Source organism: Stigmatopora argus, chromosome 18 (assembly GCF_051989625.1).
Source record: "Stigmatopora argus isolate UIUO_Sarg chromosome 18, RoL_Sarg_1.0, whole genome shotgun sequence".
Taxonomy (NCBI): Eukaryota; Metazoa; Chordata; class Actinopteri; order Syngnathiformes; family Syngnathidae; genus Stigmatopora; species Stigmatopora argus.
In genome coordinates this window covers 8477694-8497272 of record NC_135404.1, presented here as the reverse complement: position 1 = coordinate 8497272, position 19579 = coordinate 8477694, and the positions used below count along the sequence as shown (strand labels likewise).

The window sequence follows — 19579 nt, the reverse complement described above, 5'->3', positions numbered from 1 at the left end:
AGAAATGGTACGATAAGAGAAGTATTAATGAATACAAATATTAACGATTAGTACAAACTAAAATAAATCCAAACAGCAAAAATAGTAATAAATATTCCATATTGCAAACTAAACTATAGCGTTCTTGAAAAAATATCTAAACTGGAAAAGTCTGGAAAAGATTCAAGGTATTCCAATTCATTTTTTAGGACAAAATATTTGGTGTTTTGTTAACTCACTGCCTGTCATTGCGATCCACTGCCAACTAGCCGGTCCGAATGAATTGGATGTCCAATGCGGTCAAGGGTAGTGAATGAGTTAAACAACATAGACCGCCCTGTGAAAGGCAGGTCGCCAGCATTTCCAACAATGAGTGATTGATTTATCTAAAGCAGCACGACGGATGGCAAGGATGCCGTCATTGGATTAAGTGCTGCCGCCACTGCGGTGATTAATGAACACCCGGCGGCGGCGCTTCCTGCGCCTCAAATCACGTCAGGACTGATGAAGCCACGCAACATAATCAGCAGCGGCCATTGACGGCGCTCAACTCCAACGTCTGTCCGTCACCCGCCAGCGTAGTGACATTCAGTTTGGGAAAATGATCACATAAATCACGCTGACTTTTGACATAACTTGCAACAGCAACTTGCTGAAATCAGCATTTTTGCAAGCAATCAATCTGTCATTCAAGTTTGTAGTCTGGCTTTCCTGTGTTAAGGACAGCCCCCTGGGGCCAAACAACAGGGGTCCTTTCCATCTTAACCGCCCTACATACTCCTTTTCCCTTCCTTGCAATTATCATCAAAGAACATCTGTTTGTTGTTCCCCCGTTGCAAGTGTCTTAGCCTCACCTTGACCCACACTCTCAATTGTGTGCTGTGTTATGAGTGAAAATAAACAGTGCTTTGTGTTAACAGGGCGTTCTCAGGATTTCCCCAGGCTAGCGTGGACCCACTTGCTCTGACGCGTACCATAGAAGAAGAAGAAGGAGGAGGAGGAGGAGAGTGTCAAGAACAGTCGATGAACTCCCGCTGAGGAAAAGTTTAATCGTTCCTGGCAGGCAACCTGATACGAGCGGTCGTTGTGGTTTGTCCTGCTCGTGTTGCGCGATCTATATCTGCGGGCCAGAGACGTCAGTAGAGGGCAAGGCCCTACGTGTTTGCCAAAGAGTGACTCCAGATCAGTGGAACTTAAGCGTCAGTAAAACAAACGCCCCTACCGCTATAATAACGTCATCAGTAGCTATTTGGTGCAATTGCAACTTCCTCATTCATAACTTTGCCATCAAACTATGATAGATGTTGCAGCCTTCCTGCAAAATAAAATCTTCCCGCAAGGTTTTTTTTGTTTGTTATTTGGGACTTGGGTAATAACGCACGTCATGCAGTAACCAAAGCAGGAAAAAGCAGCGCATTGGTTGACTTTAAGGTAGGCTATGAGTCCGTTTTTATTTATTTTTATAAGTTAATGTAGCACGCTGTGAATCCAAATACTATGCCTATAGGCTTTTGTAAATGTTAAGCTCTTTGTCCAATGATTCAGGGCCACATAAATAAAGGACTAACTTGGTATACTAGACATTTTTCCACCTATACTTTGCTTTTTTTCCCAATTCAAATTTTCCAAGCTTGTTAACGACTGATTTTTGGCCTGTTAAAGGGTTTATTGATGTTAACTTCCATTTTACAAGGCCTTTAAAGTAGTGATAAATGCTTGACAACCTCTATAGTCATCAATGGTGGTGAATGAGTTAAAAGGAATGTCTCCAGACATTCAAGGTTTTTAAAGGCAGGCGGAAAAGGTCAACTAAAGGGACACTCACGGCCTCTTATTGCCTATTTTGACAGTGTCAGCACTCCACTTGAGTCACTTCTCACTCGTTGGCTATCTTAATTAACAAAGGCACGTGAAAGATTGCGCCTTCCCGAAAGGGAGGGACATCCAAAGTTCAGCAAGACAAACGGCTGTTGCCCACGTACATGAAGACGTCGTGACGATTTATGAGCCTCGTTGTCCGACTACAATAACTAACTTGGCCACAAGTACATACAGTATGTGTGCCACTCCAGAAACAGAGGATTTTCGCAGTTTTCTATCACGACAAAGAGATTTAACTATCATCCGTACGTTTAGCAACAAACCTTTTCGATATTTTGTACCGTTTTCCAGTATTTTAATATTCTTGCGAGATGATTTGCACGAACAATCAGTCAAATGATCAACAATCAACTCGTTCCTCCTCCTTTGTAATTCCTCTTTCAAGCCAACGTGCGAAAAATGTCAGCATCAGGGACTTCAACCACTCCCTCCTGTTGGCAGCTTTATCGCCGTCAATCACTCGGGGGGCGGACCTTGAGAACGCTTCATTCGCTTATCTCTGTATCGGACGTGACGGCTCGGCGGATTTTCGATATTAAAAAGCAAAGCGGGAGAAGGTTATGAGAGGGAGGTTTTCATCACGCAGCTTTGCAGGGATGTTTCCATCACTCTGGACAGAATTCCTCCATCTTATTGTCATGTGCCCTTGAGCAAATATTACACATGCCCTGACTTTCATTTATCATCTGACGACAAGTTGCATCCAATAACTGGATCTATTTTTCCCCCCCAAACATTGACAGACAGGCTGAATTGACTCCATGACAGCTGTCAATTTGTCAGCAATAGCAACATTGCGACCGATAAATACGATATGATCAAAGCAACACTAGTATTTAGTAAATGAGTCACCTGTCTAATGGTTTTCATTTCATTTTGTGTGTCTAGCATACACACACCGAGCTGTTAATACATTGTGCGTGCAAGAAGTGAGAACAGCTGTAGCCAATCTCCACACCCGCCAAACAATACATCACATCTAATTGATTTCCTGTCAGTCGCCAGGAAAATAAAAGACATTCTCGTGTACGCCGCTTCTGTTTCCCGAAGCGACTCCCATTTGTCTAACTTTTTTTTAATTATGCATGACGAACAGGAAGCACCCCAGGCTGGGCTAATGTGGATTTGTCCTCATAATGGCCACAGCGACATATTAACACTGCCATTGAGGGCGATAGACGTCCAATCCATTTTAACTGGGGAGGCCGGCAGCTATCATTCAATGCCAGCCACTCCCAGTTGAATTGAATTGAATGCTTTTATTGTCATTACACAGGTATAATGAGATTTAAAGCTTCACCACAAAGTGCACAAATCACAACAATAGACAAACGAACATATAAATAATCGATCATAATAATAAAAAATACAAAATCAATAAATATGTAATAAATTAATAAGTAGTCAATATAATAAATAAGTAGTAGTCAACATAAATAAGTAGGATGGACTGGATTGGACGTCTATCACCATCGATGGAGTGAAAATATCATCATTCACTATTAGAATTAATTAATTTTAATCGAGGATTTTACTTTGATAGGTCATTTGAACATTTTTATTTCTCCATTCTTCATTTAGGTCAGCGCATTGAAGCCAGTGAAGATGTGATTACTAATTTAAACTCAGAGAAGTGATACATTTTCAGTTGAAACATTCCTTGCTTAGACATTTAAGAATGTATGCGTGTTTAAAAAAATGCTTACATGTCCATTTTTTAAACTGATGTTTACACTGGAGAATCAGTCATGATTAATTAGGATGTAACTATTAGCCTCCGACTAATGTGGACAGGAAATGCTGCCTTTTGGACATGATGTAACCTGCAAATGTCTGTTTAATTTATTCCAGGAGTGTTTCTTGTAGCGCAAAATGAACACAAAACTCGCAACGTTAATGCTACTGAATGAGTTTAAATATGGTCAACGAATTCTAGAATCTACCTTTGCTTCATCAGGAGAAGAAAAGTAACAGATGGCAAGAAAGTCAAGAGCAGCAACAACGTGATTTTTAAGGATTCACTGCTCATACGGGGAATGGGATACCACGCTTCTGTAAAAACGATATATATAAATGAAAAGGAATGGAGCCTTGACACAAAGCGGTGGCCTTGTAAAACAAAAAGTACATGCGAGTAAAAAGCTGCACATTAAGGAATTACACACAAGAGTGCTCCAGTGCTTCCAACGTTGTGTGGATTAATGAGCGGTGGAGGGAATGAGCAAGCATTTCCCAAAGTCAAGCTAAACTGCAGCCAAAGACAGAGAGGGGTCAGCGGCAGGCCAGCCTCTTAAATCAGAGCAAAGGGCCAACCCTGTTGTCAGGCCTGCACTCGGGGGAGGAAACGCTCGGCAACAATGAGGATGGCCTATTTGTTGCCCGGCCTTTTTTTTTTCTAGCAGCTGGGCTCGTGAAAGCAGCTGGACACAAGCGAGGGTCATGATGAACTGTTTGTTATTCCCAAACCGTAACTCATACTTGACGTTAACGAGGTGACGCACTCGACGTGATTACAGATTTACGGATTTCCAGCCCCCCCCCAAAAAAGCCATTCGTTTGCCGCCGGCTCCACATCTGCACGTCGGAAAAGTTCCCTTGGCCGGGATGATAAACCGCGTCGTGAAAGTTGAATTAATTCTCCTGTCGTATTTGTCTATTGGTAAATATGGCTTTGTGTGATATGTGAAGGCATTAGTCAGCGTAAGTCGCTTATGGATACATTCATCACGGCTCATTTTTCGCTCGCACTCTTTCATTGAGGGCTCACTTCCCGCACAGGATCACGAGGATACGCTCCGACAAACAATCTGATATCCAAGGTTAAGAACACACAAGGATAATAAATCGCTCGAGTGTCATGTTCAATTTCCAGCGGGGGACTTTACCGAGCATTATCCATAACAGGATTTAAATTGTTATCAGGACGCACAACAATCCACTTTGCATCCTGCCCGCCGGTGATTCATAGCGGAGGGAAAAAAACCATCACATTTTCCAGTATCCTAGCCCAAGTGGCGACGACGACGACGCGGGCGCACTTGGTGTACTTGGATGATTGTTTGAATAAATTGCTTCCATCCGGGCTGCCGTTCAACGCTCGCGCTATCAGTTTTGATTGTCTTTTTCTGGGCAGCTCCTTCCTGCCTCCGTCAGAAGGGAGGACAAGATGGATAGAGAGATGTGCTTCCGAATATCTCCCGTCTTTAAGGAACTCTGATAAGATTCTGTCTCTTTGTGTTGACGCTTAGCATTACTTATCGGGGCTGTCGCTAATGAATCTTTTTGGAATCAACTATCCTATCAATTACTCAAATAATCAAGACTTTTCCGTATTTTTTTTTACAGGTTAAAGTCTGCAAAGTCACCGCACATCTTGTTTTTGGCGGTGTCTACATTATTATTTTGTAGGTATCCATCCCCCCATTCGTGGATCGATCACGATGAAATTTGGTAGGTATATTCTTAGGGATTGACACTCATCGATTATTATATTTTTGTATTGATTCATTGTAGAATTATATTTGCCTTAAGAGTAGGCAAGTTGAAGCCATGCACACTCAGCCTTTAGGCCAAGGGTGTCAGACTCGGGTTGGTTCGCGGGCCGCTTTAACGTCAACTTGATTTCACGTGGGCCGGACCATTTAAGATATAATATTTAGATTTTTTTTTTTAAATAAATGGATTAAAAGAACTGGATTAAATTCCCTGAATATTCTGTTTTTTTTATAAATCTAAAACAATGTTTATTTTAGCTTTTTAAAATATATTTTTAGATTTTACAAAAATGATTTTTGAACTAAAAACAGAAAAAAAATGATTAAAAAATTACAATTATTGATTTAAAAGGGGGAAAATCAGGAAATGTAATATACATCTATACTCTTCATTTTAATTTGATCCTAAAACAGAAAGTCGGCACTCATGATTTACTTTCCCGGGCCACACAAAATGATGCGGCGGGCCAGATTTGGCCCCCGGGCCGCCACTTTGACACATGTGCTTTAGGCTATAGTAGCACATTAGTATTTATTTACCAAGGTTGACTGTGTGTTGTACAGTACTGTTCTTATTCCTTATTTTTCTTACTTTTAATTATTCACATAATATATTTCCCACGTTGAGTTTCACAACAAAAATAAAGTATAAAACATGGTTTATGACAGAACAGCTACATACAATAAGGTGAACAATTACATGTAAGTTCCAGTAATGGCCAAACCTGCTCAAACGGGGTAAGTGTCTGTAATGTGTTTCATTCTAAATCATTAAGACGCTGTTTAAAAATTTGGAAAAAAAACCCTTATTTTATTAGCATGAAAAAATGCTCTGCTCAAAGGCTTGTCCTACACTTGGATTTGTAAGGAAAGAGCCAAACAAATCTAAGCCTGGTATTTGAAGAATATAAAAATATCAAACATGTTCAAACCTACAATGACAGGTTTATAACGTTACCTTGAGCTCACAAGATGCAAACGTGTAAAACAGCTGGTCACCTTGGACGCAGCAAAGCCAGATAAAGCGACATCAGAAGGGCAAATCATCATGAACTACTTTCTCCGTGGATGGTAGCCAACAAGTCAAAACTGGACCATTCGTCACACCTCTGCTGTCTTCACGCAAATGCTAGTCGATACATCTAAGAACGTGAGTGATGGAGCCACAGACCACTTCTACTCTCGAGCCCATTGACTTCTCGTAGGGCTTTTTTCTGCAGGGAATTTGAAAACAATCAGTACGAGGTACAGCGCAATGCGGGGGGCATTAATCACGAGAGGGGGGGGACGCTTTATTCCGCCGAACAATAAAAGGTGGATTGTTGCAATGGCTGCAAAGCGCTCCGGTGCGGCCGATGATTTATGTGGCCACGCGGCAATAACGATGAGACGGCGTCATTACCATATCGACAGGCTTCCAGATAGATTATCCTCATTGATTGCTTCACGCTTTGTTGATAAGCATATGGGCAAGAGCAATGTGCTCCCTGGTTCAGCAAGATACATACACAAAGGATAATCGGCACAATGGATTACAGAGTAACCTGCGATACAGTTTGGGAGCCATTCCACTGAAACCTGATACGTGGATCGAAAAATGAAAAAATGAAGAGGTTTGGTAGCCTGTATTGTATTTTTCAGACGCTTTCTAAAACTGCAAATATATTTGAAATCCCATTAAAACTGGCAAAGTAAACCTATTTTTTACTCCTTCAAATGTGAAATTCACAACCATGAAATTTGGGGAAAATGGCCAGGAGCTGTGAGACATCTGAAAATTGATTTTATTTGCTTAAAGTATCACAAGAACAGCCATGCTAACTCCTTGCCTGCCAGAAGGCGCGATATGCCCAATACATTCGAAGCGGGAGGCTTGGATTTGTACTCGTGCCGAAGGCCAAGAAACAACGCTATGTCCACAAAGAACCTTGGCAGTGCGTGACCATTAGTTAGTTAGTCGAACACCATGTTTAGGCTTTTTTACTGTGAAGGACTCCAAAGTTAAAAAGGTCAAGCGCGACAGTGGCTGAATAATGAGTCACTGCCAAGAGAGAGTTCAGATGTTGGAAATCTTCATAGCACAGTGCTCATGATTCACGGCGAACCATGGTCCCTTCGCCCATACATCATATGACGCCGTTTCCCGCCCCCTCTCCCACCACCCAGGCTTCTCATCCCACAGCCTCGCCAAGGTCAGCTGAAGGAAATTATCCAGCTACATCACAAGATTTACGAGAGATTCTTTTTCTTTGCCTGTGTGTTTACAGAATACATTGACTCCCCCTCCAAGGAACTGCCTCAGTCCCTGGAGAGTTTATGGAGCTTGGGGTGGGGGGTCAGGTATTTATTGGTGTCAATGAGAGTCCCAGCATAGTAGCTTAGCTCCCAAATACTAATTGTGGACCAAACAAGAGTCTTATCCAAGTGACATCATCCAGCAGAAAGCCAATTCTCTGGAATTATAAAAACAATAGAAACGGTATTGTCTAGGTTTGATTGAGTTGCCGATGGAGTCCAATTTGCCCAATCATATCTAGAGAAAGAATGTCTAAGCAATAACTCTATACAAGTGTTAGACTATTTGTGAGACAAATCCTAGACTGAAACAAGACCAAAGACCGAGATCTTTCACGATCTGATGTAAAATACCGATATTCAAAATGTCGTCTAATACTATACCTGGTTTTGAGTAATCAAAAGCAGTCAGTTGATAAGGTTTAAGGTAGCTAATAAGCAGAAGAATGCGGGGCTGAAGATTCAAGTTCAGAATGTTAGTAAGTGTACAGATGATTGTCGACCTGAATTGATAAATACTATCTATAGCCGCTTGGAAGTCAAAGTGATTTCATGGTGAAAATGTCTACAGAGTGAGCTGGAGTGTTTTTATGACCATTGAAGCTCAGTACTGCATTAAATGTCAGGGTGTCCGCCGCGTGAGTTGGGTGGCTTGAGATTAAGACGAATATCGTCGGCCCCCTGGAACTCCGATTAGGACTCTTCTCATTAATCACAGTCGCCGAGATAGAAGCAATTTTAAAGCCACCGTCATCATCTCTGAGTGGGGGACAGGGTCAGTCACCCCCTGTCACCATAGTGGGTTTCCGTGTGAAACTACCCCCTTCATTAAGCGCTTCAAAAGATAGGTGGAAAGCACCGTGATGTGCACTTCCAATTTGTCTTCCTGTTGAGTATCGCCTGGTTAGCAGACTGTCCAATTTGGAAATGTAACATTTTTGACTCGTTCATGATCATTGCTAGGCGCTATTGCCCTTGAATCCAGATTAAATCATGACTCTATGACTGACATTGTTGAATACACGCATTGGAAATGACCAGAAACCTTTAGAAAATGTACTTCAAACTTCCATTTCTTTGTAATCTAATGCTCGAGCAGGTATTTTTATGCCACAAATCATTGTTGTACACCATCCTTGGCCCCATAGCATATTTGGAGTCTTGGTCTAGTCTTGGGCGCCACTCCCAAAAGACTGTGTTGTTCTTGGTCTTATTTTGGTCTTGATTGTGACTTGACAAAAGACTTGTTCGGTTTGTTACATTTATAAGAGTTGTTGCAAATTGAAAGTTCTGTACTACTGGTAAATTACAATTCCCAGAGTTTTGCAACCCTGGTCAAATGCGTCACCTTTTCATGTTTTACATTACTTTGGAGATGGATTTTCTTCTCACGTTTTTCCGAGATGACCACAGAATGCAATGAAGCAACGCTCGCAGGCACGCAAAGAATCCAACTGTGCTCGCTTAGTAGTAGGAAAATTGCTATGGGATTTGTCTTGCCAGAACGGCCGGGCAGGTAATTCCTCTCCGTCTTTCATCGTGTTTGTCGGCGTTAAGTTCCCGAGCCGTGGCCCCATCCATTCTTGCATCCAGTTCCCGCCTTTGTCCATCCATCAATGGACGCACTTTGTCAGCGCCGACTTCATCCTGGCGGCGGCAATCACATCCGAGAACCCCCCACCCCTCTACTCGCAATCCACCGAGGAGCTTTTCCACCTCCCATCTGCATCTGCTAGTGGGGGAGCCCCTGACGCAGAGTATTTTCTTTTTCTCGGGTTAGCAAAAAATTGCCGCACCGCATTTATCCGAAGCAAAATAGAGAGCGTCAAGAGACAAAATGAAGCGTTTCACCTCCGCTTTGTCACTTTGCTTCTTTTTACTCGCTAATAACTATCCGTCAATACGGGAAAAGACAATTGGCGGAAATGGACCGTAGAATAAAAAGCCCAAATCAAAGTATCATTGTACAGTATATAAATTCGTAAGCTCTGCATTTTTCCCCTTTTCTATCTCGCAACTATGTGCTTCAAAGAGTCATTACAACCAGTGAGCATTAATGAGACGCTGATGAGTGGTTTATTAATGAGTCGGCCATTTTGGAACTGATCTGCTTCTAAATAGCCCCGCATCAAAGCGATCCCCAACCTCCAAATGAGTATTCTCGCTTCAGCGCGCCCGTCGGCCAATAACAAACGACGGCCATTAGATGTATTGTGAGCCGCGGCGCCCAGGCGACAAACAAAAGGCCGTAAATAACAATTTGCAAAGGAAGCCTTGAAAGAAGACAGATATCGGTCGGGGGCGCGCCAGATGACGTCGGGACGCTTTCAAAGGCCATTTACAGGAAGGGCTAGCCCGGCAAAGACCATGCTGAGAAGAAGAAAATATAGGAGCTCAAAATAAGAGAAATGACGATCATGTTTCAACGAGTCTTACTCATATTTGAGTCTTATTCAGATTCCTAAATCTCAAGGCCAATTAGTTATTCCTTTGCCCAAGTCACATGTTGACCCGGTTTAATACATAAAGCATATGTTCACAGCATTTTCTGTACACACAAAAGCAAAGCCGTCAAATTAGTTAAGCGCCATCGCCGACCCTGGCCAAATATTTGACACGCCGGGTAAGTGTTTTCCCTGCAACGTCTGACGTAAAACCTTGAGCGTTTAAGCTAGCCTCCAAAAGCCAAACAATAGCCACTGCAGTCCAGAAAAAAAGTTTATCCACTTAAGTGATGATTCAATACTATAATCCTGAAACCGTGACGGCATTTTACAAGCTTACGTGACCCAAATAGAACGGCGACTTGTCGAAAAAAGGGAAAAGAGTTGAAAACGTAGACCAAAGGAAAAAGAGCTGAGGCTTTATTTGGATTAAATTTTAAGGATTTTTTTGTTCTAATGCTTGTATAATTCAAATAAAATGTCTATTTTTTTCTCTTCTGAATATAGATTTTTTAGGATTTTTTGTTAAGTGTTTAGTCAAATGTTCAAAATTTTGTAATTATATTTTGTTGTATATTTTCTTTCATTAAATTTATATACATATAATACAAATAAAACATGTTTTTCAAATAATAGTATCATCTAGTAACATTTTGGGGTTTCTTAATGTTTTTTTAATGATCAAATGTGTGGTTTGTCTCTTATTAAGTTATGTAAATATAAATTACTGTATTTTTCCGTTAGTTATTGTTCCTATTGAGTATTTTTGTCCAAGCTAAAAATTGAGATTGTAGTGCAGAATATTATTTACAATTATTTCAGTTGACTATTTTATATTTTCATTTCTTTTATACCTTTATCTGAATTTATAATTTTTTTTAAAGAATTCCTTGTCATACCGACATGTATTATTTAGCAGAATATGTTTTTACCACATTCAATTAGTTCTGTATTTTTTCCTCATTCTAAATTCGAGTAGTATGAATGTTAAAACACAAAAGCAAACGAGCACATGGATTGCATTCATAAACGCAGACAGGCAACGGCGAGAAAAACAGACGAGAATAACGAACGATTGTTTCCGTGCGGCTTGACGAGACAGGAGGTGCGTCGGTGGGGAGGTTCGTGTCGGTTTGTGTTTTGGGAAGGGCGGCGCCGCTGACGGATGGACAGAAGTGACAGCGCCGCATTCATCCTACACGCTCGGCCGCCGGCGTTTGGACACGGCAATAAATCAGCCGTCCTTCCGCCGCTGTATCTACAGCTTATTACATCCAGCGTGACAAATAAATAATAATCCCTGTCAGTGCAACCCTTTTGAACCACCCTACACAAGGTTTTTAGTCACTTTTTAGACTTTGGCCTTTAGAAATGTCTTTTTGGCAACAATCAAGGCAAATGGATTGCACGTCTAGTGCCGTCAAAGGCCCTGAAAGGGTTGAAAATGCTAGCGAAAACCACATTGGAGTACTTTTTAAGCAGACATGTTGTAGACTTTCACTCACGTCCAATGGTGAAAATCTGCATGCCATCTGGTTGCATCTTGTTTACACAACACACTGGCAGCCAGTGGTGATTAATCATGTTTGTCTTAATTAACTTGCATTGCTGTTCCATCACGAGCGGTCTTGTTTTGACCCCCACAACAAAAAAACATCCAAACCATTAATCATGCAAAGGCCAATCAGTAATTAGTACTGAGGAAGAACAAAAAGGTTGGGAGTTGTCATCTTTTACAATATAGGGAGACAAGAACCTTATTATGGGGATTTCTTTTCCCAAAAGTGTGGTAAGACATGACAAAAAATGTTAACGATAATAATGTTCTTACTGTCTTAAAAAGAATGTTTGATGTATTATAATATATTATTTGTCAACCAAAAGGTACACAATTTTTGTCGATGTGTATCTTGATGCCAGACAAAAGATGTTTGTATATTAAATGTGTTATTTGAAAGAACAGCAGAAGAGAAAGAATAAAGAAGCGAGGAAAAAAACGTTGGATGACTACAGGGGAAGTTGTAAAATAGTGCAATGTTATGTTTTTGCAAAAGTAAATTGTTACGTTTTAAACCCATTCGAGAATGTGTGATGTTACGAAAAAAGACGTTTGACAGAAGTTATGAGCAAGAACTGCAATAAGGAAGTAAGAACTTATTTATGTTGACTACTTATTATGTTGACTACTTATTATGTTGACTACTTATAATGCTGACTACTTATTATGTTGACTACTTATTATGTTGACTACTTATTATGTTGACTACTTATTATGTTGACTACATATTATGTTGACTACTTATTATGTTGTCTACTTATTTATTGATTATTGATTATTTGTGCATTTCATGGTGAAGCTTTAAATCTTGTCATACTGGTATAATGACAATAAAGGCATTCAATTCAATGTGTAACAAGTAGCGTATCGACAGTTTGTAATCATGAAAAATGTAAAGTATCGACATATAGAGTTGCACAGCCTTGGGAAAAGGTTTGTAGCCAGAATAATCAAACACAAATATGACTTAAATATGAAATTCAACAAACACAACCATGTGAGGACTCAACGCACATTACGTTTTTTTTCAAAATTGTGCGACGATATTCGCTCAGTAGAATTTTTGGGCGACCACGTGATCATTCTTTGAGCGTCAAACAAAGCCGTGCTAGAATTTGCATTGCGCTTACGTTTTGAGTAAGAGATAAAAAAATGGGGGAAAAAGATTAAACAGCATAGCCTCAATATGGCGGCCCCTGACACACATTTTATCAGTAAACCAATTAACGTGATTTATGGCTGGGGGCAATCATGAGACTGGGGTCATAAATACCAAAAGGGGGGGGGCACGTTTGAGATGCTATCAGAGTCGTCCATTACGCTTTGCTGGCATGCAGTCGACTCGCGTTTTGTAAATGCGGCTACTGTGCGATGTGGGTCAGGAGTTCAAAGAATGGGGGGCGTCAACTCCTGACCCCCCCTAATATAAGGCTAAGAACTAGACCCTTCTTATCAGGTGCTCGTTGGGGAAAAGTACATTTGGCGCATCGTCTGGGAAGAAAATTACCTTCAAGTAGATGATTCAAGCCTTGGGAAGTCTCGCTTGTTGTCGTCGTTGTTCTACTTTTGCTCGGCGGTTTGGGAGTTTCTGGCAAAAAGAAAAGAACAAGTGGATTTAGAAAGAAAGCGCAAAATTGTAATTTGTGCCTAAAATGCTGAGTCAAGAGAGGACATTGAGTGTGGAATTTGGGCCTTTCCTGTGATTTCACAGCCACTCTTTGCTCAACAGAGATTTACTGTTTCCCAAAAACATGTTAATTGGCTTCAACTCCAGAACAGGAGAAAAAGACCAGACGTGTTGCAAAGTCATTTCAAATGTGTTTCCAGTCAAAGTACCATTGACGAGGATAGACGTCTTGTCATGTGATTCTTTTCATGATCATCAGCCTTCCGCTGTGAATTTATGTAAATTCAATTTTGAATGTATACTGTATTATAGATAAGATTTTTTTTTGGTTTTAATCATGTCATCAAAAGGCAAAATGAAATTTTACATTCTTTTTCAATAACATTGAATATATATATTTAGTATATATATTAATATATTTTAGAAAAGATTTTGAAGTTGGCAAAAACATTTTCATTAAAAAAAATATTGACATTTTTATTTCAGATTAAATATTTAAATTTTCAGTCACAAAATGAAAAGTTATTCATATTTTCATTACTTTAAATGGTTTTCTAGTTTTGGTGCATCTTTCCAGTAGCAAAAATAAATATGGTACTAAAAATATTGACTAAATCAAAATACAAATGATTATTAATGAATAAGTGGTATATAACAAGGGGGAAACATGAAAATACCAATATAAATTTAATACACAATCAAGAAAACAAATACAATTTCAAAAGAATTATGTATGTATTTTCCCTTCTATTGGATCAGATGGAAAGAAAATAACATATTGACCTGACCATAACATTTTCCATCCCAATCCAGTAAAATAATACGCAATTCTTTTAGGATGATTACTATTCTTATCTATGATGATGGAAAGGGATCTCATAATAAAGTCTCCATAGCATGTCGATATGTAATTGCACATTTTTACCCGGCAAATGAGCTCATTCACATGCTTGTCAATGGCGAGAATGATCAATAGCATTTCTCCTGCGACTCTTCATTTACTTAATGGAACGCTCCGGATGAGATATGGCGGCATTAATGCCTAACGCGGCATCTTCCACCTGGCCGCTAATCCGCATTGGGCTGATAAATGTCGATAAAGTCACTCGACGGATATTAAATGCAGCCCGGAGCGAGCGTCTACGTCTGCGTCTTTGCCTTTTTACGGCCATCATGAGCTCCTTACTCCTGCCTAGCGATCGCCCGCATAATTCATCACATCTGAGCGACCGTACGATGACGTCGGCGAGGCTATACCAAAACAGGAAGTGTTTTTGAAATGAACATCTGATGGGATAATGTAGACTGTCGCCATTTTGAGGGCTAGCATGCAAAAAATGACATTTTGCAGCCCGTTTCGGGCATATAACACCATGGCCGCCAAGGTGTGTGATGACGGGCATTGGCGGGGACGCGAGTAAATCAATTGGAATCGATCGTGGCAATGCAGCCGGAAGACATGCACGATCATGGATTAAACAATTAGGCAACAGGCAGCATCCATCAAAAATGATCAATTCCATTTGACGCTTGCGAAACGCAACAGAGCTCCGTTGGTGTTGTTTTATTTACTCTCCTTTTGATTTTATCGTAGCCATATTTTACAAAGAAAAGCGCCTCGCATGGAAAAGATCTATTTTGTTTTCTGTGCACATGTTTGGAATGCCCTCCAGTCCACATGTTTGATGAATTCACACCATTATGACTTTGAACTTTCCAAAAATCCCGACACATTGACAAAAGACATTTTTTGGCAAGAAAAAAATCTCCAATGGCATTTTCAAATTTCTACTTGCCAAATGCACTTCGAAACATTGACAAAACCAAAAATTAATCAGCCATTTTTGGGCAAAAACGTACAAAAATATCCCCCAAATTTTCCAATGGCACATTCACCTCGACACTTACAAAAAAAACATTTTTCACCGCATCCCCCCTAAAAAAAACCTTCTCAAATTGGCCCTAAATCAACAAAAGCTAACATGTAGATACCCATAAATTGATAGGAAGTGACTCAAAAATGCCGCACAATCTTAGACAAGTGGTCAATAAAAAGGAAATGGCTCATAAATCCTCAACACCGCACAAGAAATAACCTCAGAACATCTCAAATTGTACAGAAAGTCACCCTAAAATTATTTAAACTGCAAGGACTGGATGTGACTAGCAATTCCATGCACTATCTCCAGAAATTGTATTTACTGGTATTCTTTTTGAACTGACTTTTATTCACGACTGATGTAAATTGATGAGTATAATAGTATAACAGCTTATAAAAATAGAGTTGGAATCACAAGAGAGAAGTTCATGGAAATGAGAAGTTAATGTTTTCCTGTGGTTTATGAACTGGTGCTAAGAGAGGTATGATTGCGGCGATTATGCTGTTCGGATTCAGTCCACTGACAGCCTGCAAGTGGGATCCGGTCCAGCTCGACAGGTGTCAAAATGATCGAGCAAGCAACTGGAAAAGCTGCTAAAACAAACCCCCACTCTAGAATCTGGATGAAAAACAATTATAGTCTAGTTGGAAGTTGACTGAGCGTTTATTGGCCCATCACTTTTGGCAAATGGACTTTTTCGCTTTGACAGTAAAAAAATGTCCATGGTTAAAGTCCATGTCACAAAACATAAGGAAAGAAATACAGATTTTAATGGATATAAACAACACCAAAAATATATTTAGATTGCAAGATTGCATCTTTTTGCAGTATTTTTTTCGTAACGGTTACAATTTTTTTTAAAAATGAAGCATTTGGGGATTGTGTTATTTCTTATGAATGTATATGTCTAGCCCTAAAAAAAAACCTGAATTTTTATCATATTTTAATATGAATGTCATTACGATTTCAGTCCGACAAAAAGTCCCGCTTGTGCATTGTCAAGAGAAGTATACCTGAGCTAAAAAAATATATCTCAAAAGCCTTGGCGAAGGCAATTGCTTCCACTTCAAATGAAGGGTCGAAAATCCAAGCAGCAGGTGGAGACGAACACGTGGCCTCCAAACGAGGCCCGAAGTGCTCGTGTTTTGAAATAATAGCTGACAAAGACGCTCAGCGTTGGCGTCAACGTAATACCCCGTGACACCGCCGCCGGAGCCTTGGCTTTAATTTGTTTTGATGGGCCTGGGACTCTGTGCGGTCCAAGCGTGGTCGCCATTCGGCCCCGACGCTTTGGCTCCGCGGAGGAGAAATGTCCAATTCATTTGAAGTGGGAAGGCGGCGAGTGAATGGTCAAGTTTCAGCGGCATTGACGGAGATGGACATTCAATCCATTTCAACCGGCAGCGAATGATAGCCGTCAAAGGCAACCAAAAAGTCAGGATAAGGTTAAATGAAACTGACCTATATTGAGTTATCAATACAGCATGGGTGTGAAAATTGCTGGCCAAAAAGAATATATATTTTTTTTAAATAAAAAAATATAAATCACAAGAATAAGAAAAAATAACAAGAACATTTTATGTATTATCTCTCACACTTCAAATATATGACAAAATATTTGCATTGCAGAAGCTCAAAATGTAGCATTTTGAGTAAAAATTAAACTTTTTGATCAATTAGTCGAATAAATGAGTTCAACTACTATAACTATGAATGACTATAACTATAACTAAACTCTCTAGAAGACTTCATCAAACTTGTCCACTCCATGACATGAAAATAAAACACTAGCTTTAACCAAATAGCCACAAATGTGTAAAAAAAACTGTCAACTGACCCAAAAAAAATATCAGTATTAAGTTTCAAATCTTCCAAATTCAAAAGCTTGTTCGTCTTGCATTTTGGGGGTCACTGGACTCCGCCCCAACAAGTAACAATGTAAGTCACCCTGTATCCAATTACTTCACCAATTGCCTTGTAATTCTACATCGCCTAGATGACGCGTAGTTGTTTGCCTCATGTTGCGTTACTTCATTATTTTTGCATGGCATCTTTGTCATGTCTTTTTCCCCCCACAACTCAATTGTTGCGTTTATCATAACAGTCATTAATAACCGTCAGCCGTGCTGCCTCATTAGCATCCCAGCCACATTTGTTTCTGCGCACGGGCTGATTATTTCCTACAACGGGCTCTGGCCAATTACTTTACCGAGTTGGGGGGGTATCACATAAATCAAAAGCTAACAAGGTGGCAAATTTGAAGTTATCCCGATTCCGAGAGACACCCTAACTAATATGTCACTGTCACCCGAGCGCTCCGTACACATATGCGGAATATATCATCCCAAAAGGATCTCTCGAGGAGGAGAGGATGGGGGAGAATTAGCATATCCCGAGTACAGGTGAGACGGAAAATGGAAAATGTTCAAACTCGCTAGCGTTGAAAGCGAAGCCGCCGTGGCTTCCTCTCAGGCCGAAAGCTTTTACTCTTTACACGATGATGTTCATCCATCACGCCCTGACAGCGACATCACGGCAACAACAAACATGCAAAGACAGCAGTGGGAAATATGCTGACGTGGCGAGCGCATTCCGAATATAAAGCCGTATCCCTTTCAAAGTACATTTTTGTCTGGAATTGTCGTAAACCTAGAATATGTGACAAAGCGGATGGTTGCCTGTTCAGCTCAGATTGAAGCAGCAGGATGAACGTTGACGTGATGAAAAGAGATTTGTGGATTTTTTCGGAATGTAGCGCATAGTTGGTATGATGTACTTTGCGACGTCGGAACAAAACAATCAAAATTGAAATGATCTGGGTTAGCTTACATTTTCCTCCCGTCCTCTTAATCTTTGTTATTGTCAATAAAAGCACAAAAGCTGTTTGTGTGAAATTGGTTTAGCGAGGTGAGGGGTTTACGTTTTTTATGACCATTTCTAAAAAAAATCTAAGAAATTCTGTGTGCGCAATATATTCTTTATCCTCCTAAAAAGATGACTTACATTGTGGCTTTGTACCGAGTCATTTTCAGTAGTAGTAGCAGTTTGCCTGACTGTATTACACTGCCCCCGCAGGAAAAGACTGGCACACCAGAAGGAGCGGTACAAACAACTGAATACTAGCATTAACTCTTTCTTTCGTTTCTTTCTTATCATCATATTATGTTATGTCTACATTTTTATGAATCACAATATTAGAGTGCTATTTTTCTCAATCCACCAAATACTCAAAAATAAACACCTCAGTGTATTTTGGCTAAGAATTGTCGCTATTGTCTTTTGTTCCAATGTGAAAAGTCCATTTGAAATAGGAGTGTTTTGCATTAAGAGAAAGAATCCGAGGTTGTATATTTAGGCCTTAATGATTTATGCATTCAGAACCTAATCTCGACCCACGTGGGTGGATATTCCCATATTCTGTCTATGCAAATGTAGGTGGGAGTATAACGTGATTGAAAACAGAAAGTGCAGACTGTAAAGGATGTCGATATTTTTTGTTTTCCCCAGCAAAGCTGGTCCCCATCCTTGGTTTTGAAGTGTGGATTGAGCCCAGATGGGAAGCAAAGTTTCTGATGTTTAGGAGAAGTTAGCAAGGGTTATCTTTGGCTCCCCCGGTGATGAAGTATTAACTGCCGCAGCTGCCTTCTTCTTTTTCTTCTTCCTCTTTCTTCTTCTTCTTCTTCTTTTTGTTCTTCTTCCTCAGCCAGCTATGATGCAGTGCGCCGCTCGGCGACACGACAGCGCCACTTAATCTTAATGTCCGCTCAGGACGCAGCCAATCAGCGTCACGCGCCGTCGGGAGGGACAAACCCGCGGCACGGCCCCTGGAGTTCCTCACCCTCGCGGGCCAATTCATCAACTTCAGCCACAAAAGTCCCCGGCCGCACAGCCCAGATGAGCTGGCCGCTGATGTATAGGACGTCAGGCGGAGGTGGAGAACACTTATCAGATTGCACATTATGCACTGCTTTGTGTTGCCCGGGACAAAGAGAAGACGTGAGATTACGGCATCCCGACAGGCCGGCTTCGCTTAGCTGTTCTTCGGAAAAGAAAGATCCTCAAAGCAACGGATGCGGGCAGCTCATTTAGATGAATTGCACCCAGACAAATCCGTTTGGAAGGATTCAAATCCAGCTGGAATAGAACGACGTCATCCGCTTTGCATGCCTCGGCTAACAATGACGGCATCGAGTCTTCACCATGAGCAGGGCCAAATGAGTTACTTGATTTCCGCAGAAATAGATCAGAAAATGTGAGCCATTGCTCCACATCCAGACAATTTAATCCTTGCCGTTCAAAGGGGACTATTATTAGCCTCTAGATGCAAAATCTTATCTTTTTCTACTTGGAAGGTAAGCAGTGAAGGGTCATGTTTTAATGCCATTGAGGGCAATGGTCGTCCAAAGAGTCCACCGCAGTGG

General features: G+C 40.6%; 1 long non-coding RNA gene across 2 annotated transcripts in view; it reads right to left on the bottom strand.

Moving 5' to 3' along the window:
- LOC144092614 (uncharacterized) overlaps window positions 1–19579 on the bottom strand; it is a 107967-nt gene that overhangs the window by 40472 nt on the left and 47916 nt on the right. For both annotated transcript variants that reach the window (XR_013306096.1, XR_013306097.1), the window contains exon 7: window positions 13159–13239. This is a non-coding gene — a long non-coding RNA (uncharacterized LOC144092614). The remainder of the gene's footprint in view (window positions 1–13158; window positions 13240–19579) is intronic.